Consider the following 9,180-nt stretch of genomic DNA (forward strand, 5'->3'; position numbering starts at 1 on the left):
GATCAAGCAGAAGATAGAGAAAAGCACTATGGGTAGCTTTGAGCGTTACAGAAGTATAAACACTAAATACAGACCAAGCAAGACAGACAGTTTCTTTTAGTAGCATAACACGGAAAGACAGGCAGATGAAGAACGGGCCAAGCAATACAAAACAATAGTTAATTTGTTTTAGGATCACAGAAAGGCAAAAAAATGGAGTAAGAGATTGCAGCTAAAAATTGAAGGGCCTCATAACCGTTTTGGGAATCAGTAGAAGGTTAAAAATAGACGAAGGGGAGAAAAGAAAAAGGAAAAGACGATGGGAAAGAAATAGTAGGAAAACAAGGAACAAAATAAAAGGAGAAAGACAGAAGAGGTGACGAGGAATATAAAAGAACAGAAAGAGAAAGAGAGAGGATGGGAAAGACAGACAGATGAAGAACAGGACAAGAAATCCAGATCAAGATAGTTAATTTATTTTAGGATTACAGAAAACAAAGAATAAGATGCGAGAGATTGCAGCTAAAATTGAAGGGCCTCATAAACTGTTTTTGAGAATCTCATGAAGGCGAGGGAATGAATAATATATGACAATAATAAAAAAAATACAGACAGATGAAAAACAGACCAAGCAATCCAGAACAAGAAAGTTAGTTTGTTTTAGGATAACAGAAAGACAGAGAAAAAGGAGCGAGAGATTACAGATAAAACTTAAAGGCCTCAACCGTTTTCAGGAATCTCATGAAGGCGAGGGGATGAATAATATATGACATGATAATAAAAAATATATATATAACCGGAGGAAAGCGGTGCGCGGGCAAATCGAGGCATAAACACCGTAATGAAATCGAGGCAAATTTGCCTTCCCGCTAACTTCATCCAGAACGCAATTTCGTCCACTGGTTGGCGGGGAATGGCGGCGTGCGAGGCGGCGGGAGAATATTAAACACGATGGGAAAGTTAAAAGGGAAAAAACAGTGATGGATAAAATACTAATACTAATACAGATAAACTAAGTAGAAAAGCAGACATTAAAGAAAATTAAAAAAAGGAACATGGGAAAGTTAAAAGGGAAAAAACAGTGATGGATAAAATACTAATACTAATACAAATAAAAGAAAGTAGAAAAGCAGACATTAGAGAGAAAAAAAAGGGAACAGAAAATGAGACAGAGAATGAGACAAAAAATGGGATAGAAAAAAAATTGAAATGAAAAATGAGACAAGAAAAATTGAGAATGTAGAATAGAAATTGAGAAGGAAAAAAATCGAAGAAAAAAATTGTGTTGGGCGGCGGGAGAAAAGTAAACACGATGGGAAAGTTAAAAGGGAAAAAACAGTGATGGATAAAATACTAATACTAATACAAATAAAAGAAAGTAGAAAAGCAGACATTAGAGAGAGAAAAAAAGGGAACAGAAAATGAGACAGAGAAAATGAGACAAAAAATGGGATAGAAAAAAAATTGAAATGAAAAATGAGACAAGAAAAATTGAGAATGTAGAATAGAAATTGAAAAGGAAAAAAATCGAAGAAAAAAATTGTGTTGGGCGGCGGGAGAAAAGTAAACACGATAGGAAAGTTAAAAGGGAAAAAAACTAATACTGACACTGATACGAATAATAACAGAGATTACAGACATAACATAGAAAATACAAGGACACTAAACGGTTACAGAAAATGGGAAAAATACGAGAAAATGATACAAGAAAAATTGACACATAAAATAGAACAGAAAATGAGAGGAGAAATATGAAACAGAGAAGAAGAAAAAGAGAAAAGATCAGAAACGGAGAAGAAAAATGAAAAATGAGATAGAGAATAAAAAATACGACAAAGAAAACAGAAAATGAAACAAAAATAAAAGAAAACGAGAAAATAGAGTAAAACAGAAAACAAAAAATGACAAAAATAGACAAAAATAAAATAAGAAAAAAAATAGCGAAGACAGAAAGGAATACTCACAAAGATAACTAAGGCAAATCTAAGTTAGAGAGGTACGGAGGAAGAGAGAGAGAGAGACAGGTAAGCAGACAGGCAGGTGCGCGAGCAGGTAATATCACCAGGTAAAAGTCAAGTCCTCGGCCACGCACCTGCAGGCCTGGCAATCTCTCCCCTTCATACCTGAGTCTCGCCGCACACCTGAGAAAGACGAGGTGAAGATTACAGAGACGATGAGAGGGAGAAAGAGATGCTGAGAGGAAGAGAGAAAGACGATGAGGACAGAAAGGGAATAAGAGGAGAGAAGAGAGAGATGAATAAGAAAGATGGGGATAGAACAGACAAAGAACGTTATAAAGAGAGGATGGGAAGAGAAGAGAAAGGAAAAGACAATGGGAAAGGAGTAGAATAGGATAAAAAGGAACTTAATAAAGGGAGAATGAAAGAAAAGGTGAAGAGGAATGTTAATATTATATAAAAGAACAGGAAGAGAAGTAGAGAGGATGGGAAAGAAATAGAATAGAAAAAAAAAGGGGGGGAAAGAATGACGAGGTGAAGAAAACTATAAAAAGGTGATAAAATAGAGGAAGAAAGAGAAGGGAAAAAAATAAAATATGAAACAGGGGAAAAGAGACAAGAAGAAGAAGTAAAGAGGATTATAGAGGAGATTAGAGGAGTAAAGAAGACAGAAAGAAGATGGAAATAGAAAAGGAAAAAGAGGAGAGATATAAAGGAAAACAAATAAGAGGAAGAGAAAAATAGAAAAGATGGGGAAAGGAAAGACACAGAACGTTGAAAAGAGAAATGGGAAGAGAAGAGAAGAGAAAGGAAAAGACGATGGGAAAGAAAAATAATAGGAAAAAAGAGGAAAGAAAGATAAGGTAAAGAAGATTAAAAATACGAATAGGAATAAAAAAAAGAGAAATAAAGACGATATGAAAGAAAAAAAATAGAAAATTGACGTAGAGGAATATAAAAGAAAATAAATGCGAAGAAAATAGAAAGGGAGGGAGGAAATATAAAATAGGAAAATGTGAAAGAAAACTAGTAAAGAAAGAAAAAAAAATACTACGACAAAAAGGAAGGAAAAAGGAAAAGGAAAATGAGGGGTAGACAGGAAATGACGACCTCTCTACTTCCTCCTCCTCCTCCTCCTCCTCCTCCTCCGCGACCTCACTCCTTCCGATTACCTGCCAAACTTCTACCTGTCATTCCATACTTCCTCCTCCTCCTCCTCCTCCTCCTCCTCCTCCTCTTTACTTTATTTTTACTTTATCTTTACTTTATTCCTCTTTTCCCCTCTTTTTTTTTATCTTCCCATTCTTTTCTGTTTTTCACTTTCCTCTTCATTGTTCCTCTTTTCCCCTCTTCCTTATTTTTATCTTCCCTTTCCTTCCTGTCCTTCCCTTTCCTCTTCCATATCCACTTTTAACGATCTTTTTCTTTTTCTCTTTTCCTTCTCTCCTCTTCTCCCCTCTTCTTCCTTTTCTCCTTTTCCCCTCATTTTCCCTTTCATTTTACATATCCTTTTCTCTCCCATTTCCTCTTCCATAACCTTTTTCTCACCTTTCCTCTTTCCCTTCTCTCCCATTATTATTCTCCCCTCTCTCCCCTTCTTATCTCCCCTCTTCTCAGGCCGCGGTTCGATCACTCGCCTGTAATGTTGTTTGGGCACTGAAGGGCGTCTCTATTAATCTCCCCGTGACCTGCGAGGGGAGACGAGGGGAGAGGAGGGGAGAGGGGAGGAGGTTGAGGAGAGATGAGGGGAGTGGCTTAGAGGAGAGGGAAGGGAACGGCTCAGGAGAGGGTAAGGTGAGGGGAGATGAGGGGAAGAAGAGGGAGGAGGGGAGAGGGGAGGCTGAGGAGAGATGAGGGGAGAGGCTTAGAGGAGAGGGAAGGGAGCGGCTGAGGAGAGGATGAGGGAAGGGGAAACGGCTGGGAAGAGGATGAGGGGGGAGGTGTGGGGAGGGAAGGTGAGGGGAGAGAGAGGATGAGGGGAAAGGCTGAGGGAGGTGAGGGGAGAGGAGAGACTGAGGAGAGATGGTGAGGTGAAAGGGTATGAGGAGAGAGAGAGGGAAAGGGGAGAGAGGAGAGAGTGAGGGAAGAGGGAGAAGGGAGTGAGAGGGGAATGAGAGGGGAGCGATGCGTGAGTGAGGGTAGACAAGAGTAGATTATGGGATGAGTTTGCGGAGTGGAGTGGAGAAAGAGGGAGAGAGGGAAAGGGAGAAAAATGGAAGAAAAGAGAAAGGAGAAAAAATAAACAATGAATCGAAAAGAAAGAGAGAGATGGAGAGGGACAGAGATTATGGAAGAAAAGAGAAAGAAGAAGTAGAACAATTAAACAATGAATCGAAAAGAGAGAGAGAGAGAGAGAGAGAGAGAGAGAGAGAGAGAGAGAGAGAGAGAGAGAGAGAGAGAGAGAGAGAGAGAGAGAGAGAGAGAGAGAGAGAGAGAGAGAGAGAGAGAGAGAGATTATGCAAGAAAAGAAAGGGAAAGAAAAGATAAATATTGAATCGAGAGGAGAGAGTGACCAAAAATGAATGAGTAAATGACTAAAAAGAGGAAAAGAAGGAAAATGCCAATAAGAAAACGGAACATTATATTAACATAGCAACTTTCAACTTCCAAAAAATCGCCACAGGAAAAAATAAAGAAATGTAAAAAAAAAAAAAAAATGAAAACCCGATTAAACTCCTTCTCGACCTTTGGAAATTGTTGATGTGGGATGTGGAAGCGATTGAGAATACCTCCCCACCCCACCCCACCCCCACCTGGCCCTTTAAATCTGAGGCTTGAAAGGATGACACGTACGGGGAAGAGACGCCCCAGGGAAAGGAAATTTGGGGTAACTAGTGTGTACCTCAGGGGATATGTGTTCCAGGGTAGGGGTGAATACTCTCAGGGAGGGATGAAAATATAGGAGTGTGTATGTTTTTGAACGGTAAGATATGATAGTTGTGAAAGAGCTAGACACAGAAATGATAGATGGATACACTGATAACTAGATATATAGAGATAACCATAGAGACGAAGACAGATAGAGGTGGATAAATAGATAAGAAATAGGAGAAAGGGGATAGGAGAGAAATATAATTGGAAAAGGGGAAAAAGGACGAGGTGAAAATTATTAAGAGGTGAGAGGAGAGAAAGAGAAGGGAAAGAAATAAAATGGAAAACAGGGAAAAGAAAGACGAGATGATGAGTTTTATAAAGAAACGATAAAAAGAGAAGATAGAAAAAAGAATAGGGGTTGAATAGAAGTTGAAGGTAGATAGATAAGGAGCGAAAAACGAATAAAAACAGACACAGGAAGAAGGAAAATAAGACAGAAAAGGGAAGATGGAAACAATCACAAAGAAAAAATAGAAAAATGAAAAGAATAACATAAAAAAATAACATAACCACTTATCCTCACAGTAACATTAACGAGCAATACCAACACACACACACACACACACACACACACACACACACACACACACACACACGAGGCACCAGAGGGATTAATTGCACCACTCACACAGCCCCGAGATGTCTGTTTGTCTGTTTGTCTGTCAGGCGCTCGCTCTGTTTGTCTAGCCGTCTGTCTGTCTGTCTGTCTGTCTGTATGTATGTATGTACGTCTGTGTATCTTGTGTCTTGTATGTTAAGTGATTGGTGTGATGTATGTGTGTTTATCTGTGTGTTTGTTTGGGTATGTGTGTGTGTGTGTGTGTGTGTGTGTGTGTGTGTGTGTGTGTGTGTGTGTGTGTGTGTGTGTGTGTGTGTGTGTCAGTCTCTCTCTCTCTCTCTCTCTCTCTCTCTCTCTGATTACTTATCCTCCTATTGTCATCTCCCTCTTTTATCCTTTCGTTTTTCTCTGTCTTTTATCTCTTGTTCTTCTCCCCTCGGGTTGATATTCCTTTCCCAGATATTTTTTCTTCTTCTTTCGCTTTCTATTTCCTTTTTTCCTTCCTGGTTTTCTCCCTATCACGATTCTCTCTTTTTTTCTCATCTCCTTTTTATCGTTTTCTTCCATTGTCTTCCCCTTATTCCTCTCTTTTTTTGCCTCCTTAATTTTTTTTTCTATGATTCTTCTTTCCTTTTGGTTTCCCTTTATTCCATTTTCCATTATCTCCCCATCATTTTTTTTCTTTTGCCCTCGTCCTTTTAAATTTCATCCCCCTCAACTCTTTCCATCCCTTCCCGTCATCCTCTCCTCTTTCTTTCTCCTCTCTTGCATCTTCCACAGTTTCATTCCACTACTTAGCTCCCTTTATTCCACCAATTCTTTCCCCCTTCTGACCTTACTTACCCTTTTCTTCCCCTCAACTCTTTCCATCCCTTCCCGTCATCCTCTCCTCTTTTTTTTTTCTCCTCTCTTCTCTCACCAGTTTCACTTCACCAATTATTTCCCCTTCTGACCTTGCCTACCCTTATCTTCCCCTCCTTCCCCTCCCCTCTCTTGTTTTTTTTTTCTGCTCCTCTTCATTCTACACCTTTCCTTCATCCACTACTTTCTCCTCTCTGATTCTCCACTCTTCCTTATCTCCGTTTTTATCTTTCTTTATGTCCCTCTTTGTTTCTCCCTCTTGTTTTGCCTCCTCCTCCTCCTCCTCCTCCTCCTCATCTCTTTTACATCCGCTATTTTTTCCTCTCCCATTCTCCACACTTTTACCTACGTGGCATACCTTCCTTATCGCCTATTAACTTTGTTTTATCTCACTCCCTCTCTCTCTTTTCCCCTTTCTGCCTGCTTCCTTTCATTTATCGATCTTTCTCTCACTATTCCCAGCATGCCACACCTTCTCTAGTTCATTTTTTTCATATCTTTCCTTTATCTCTGTTTTCTCCACTCCTCTCTCACACTTTCCCCTTCTGCCTCCTCTCTTTCCTGTATACATCTCTCTCTCTCTCTCTCTCTCTCTCCTCACCTGCCTCCCCGTGTTCTCAGGTGAGCAATCAAACCCGCCAGGTAACAGCGGCGCCCCAGGTACGCCCGTCTCCCCGACCGTCTATTTTCGGCGCGCCAAGTTTTGACGGGAAAAGTTTAATGATCTTTATACTGGAAAGCGGGAAATAGTTTAATAATGATACCCACTAAAGAAGAAGAGGAAGAAAGGGAGGAAGAAGGAGGAGGAGGTGGTGGTGGTGGTGGGAGGAAGAGAAGAGCGGTAGGAAGAGGAAAAAAGAAAAAGATGAATATGAAAAACAAAAAAAAGGAAAGGAACAATGAAAAGGAGTAAGAGAAGAAGAAGAAGAAGAAGAAGAAGAAGAAGAAGAAGAAGAAGAAAGAGAAGAGAGAGAGAGAGAGAGAGAGAGAGAGAGAGAGAGAGAGAGAGAGAGAGAGAGAGAGAGAGAGAGAGAGAGAGAGAGAAGGCTTATTTATGGCGCCGCGAAGGAAGGCCATTATGGGAAAGTGGAGGAGAAGGAAAGTGGAGAGAAAAGGAGAGAGAGAGAGAGAGAGAGAGAGAGAGAGAGAGAGAGAGAGAGAGAGAGAGAGAGAGAGAGAGAGAGAGAGAGAGAGAGCAAAGGCGATACTGCAAGATAATGTTAAAGGAAGACGAGGTGAAGCTGGTCAGGGAAGAAGAAGAAGAAGAAGAAGAAAAAGAAAAAAAGACGAACACGAACAAAAACACGAAAACGATTAAAACGAAAAAGAAGGAAAAACAAAAATAAAGATAAAAAATAAAAAAAAACGAAGAAGGTGCAGAAGGCGAGGCCGAAGGAGGAGGAGGGAAAGGGATACAGGTAAGGGTGATAAGGCCGTGAAGGTGCCATCCATACACGTGCCCGGACAGCTGGTGCAGGTTAAAGGGGTGACTCGTGTGTTCCTTAAGGCAGGGGAGAGGAAGGGAGGAGCAGGGGCGAGAGGAGGCGGAGCAAGGTAGGGGTAACTTTAAGGAAATGGGGAGAGAGATGCTGTTAAAGGAAGGGGATAGGGAGAGAACGGTAAGAGAGAGAGAAGGGAGGAGAAAGGGAGGAAGGGAAGGATTGATATTAAGAAGAGTTAAGAAGGGAGAAAGGGGAAGGGAGGAAACGGTAAAAGAGGGAGAGAAGGGAGGAGGAGTTAGAGATGAGTTTGAGAAGGAAGAAAGGGGAAGGGAGGAAACGGTAAAAGAGGGAGAGAAGGGAGGAGGAAGGGAGGAAGGGAAGGACTGATGTTAAGAAGAGTTAGGGAGATGAGTTTAACCCTTATAGTGAGGGAGCAGCCCGGGTGGCTTGGCTAGTAGACTGCCATGAGCCACACGGGCGGCTTTTCACACACCCTTTCTTTTGTTCCATCAGTGTGCGTTTATAATAATTATAAGAGTATATTTTTTAAAGGTAAACATCCTCAATAATTAAACTTCATCATTCGAAACCTTAAAGCTTGTTAGTAATGGATAGTCTGTAAAAGAATGAACTATGCATAAAGCTACTTTTGATGATGTCGGCACGAGCGAGATTAGGCTATTGGATATTATATTATTTTGAATTACCTCTCCAGTAGGAATGTACTTTGTCCTTTAGTCAGATGAACTTATAAACAAACACATTTTATCATTCTACAACAATTATAATAAACAAGGCAGCATAATTTATTTACAGAGAGAGAGAGAGAGAGAGAGAGAGAGAGAGAGAGAGAGAGAGAGAGAGAGAGAGAGAGAGAGATCCATTGTCTTCGTACGCAGCTGAAACTTCCCCGAGACGCCTCGCGGAGGGAAGGCGAGAAGAGCTTAAAAAAGGACAAAATGTCAGAGATAATATATTTTTCATTAGAAGCAGAAATTAATGAGAAAAATGGTATATGAAGGTTAAAATTATAATATGAAATCCTGTTTTTATGTAGCGTACTAAGTTTTAGAGCTTAAAAAAGAAGTAAAAAATATTGATAATATATTTTTAGGCAGTGAAAATTGTTAGAAGCAAAAATTAATAAGGAAAATTGCCTATGAAGTTTGATATTATATAATGTTCGGTTTTTATATAGCGTACCAATTTCCACAGCTTAAAAAGGACTAAAAACAATGATAATATATTTCTGAGCAGTGGAAATAATTAAGTTCAGAAATTAAAAAGTAAAGTTGCAAATAAATATTTAAATTATATGAAGATCATTTTTTTATTTACCGTACATAGTTTCAGAGGTTTAAAGTGATATATATATATATATATATATATATATATATATATATATATATATATATATATATATATATATATATATATATATATATATATATATATATATATATATATATATATATATATATATATATATATATATATATATATATAT

The 9,180-nt window shown here is 39.2% G+C and overlaps 1 protein-coding gene across 8 annotated transcripts in view; it reads left to right on the plus strand.

Annotated features, from left to right (window-relative positions):
* The window catches only part of LOC127007872 (glutamate receptor ionotropic, kainate 2-like), a 172,133-nt gene that overhangs the window by 47,760 nt on the left and 115,193 nt on the right, over positions 1-9,180 (plus strand). The window lies entirely within an intron of this gene.

This window comes from Eriocheir sinensis, chromosome 36 (assembly GCF_024679095.1).
Source record: "Eriocheir sinensis breed Jianghai 21 chromosome 36, ASM2467909v1, whole genome shotgun sequence".
Lineage (NCBI taxonomy): Eukaryota > Metazoa > Arthropoda > Malacostraca > Decapoda > Varunidae > Eriocheir > Eriocheir sinensis.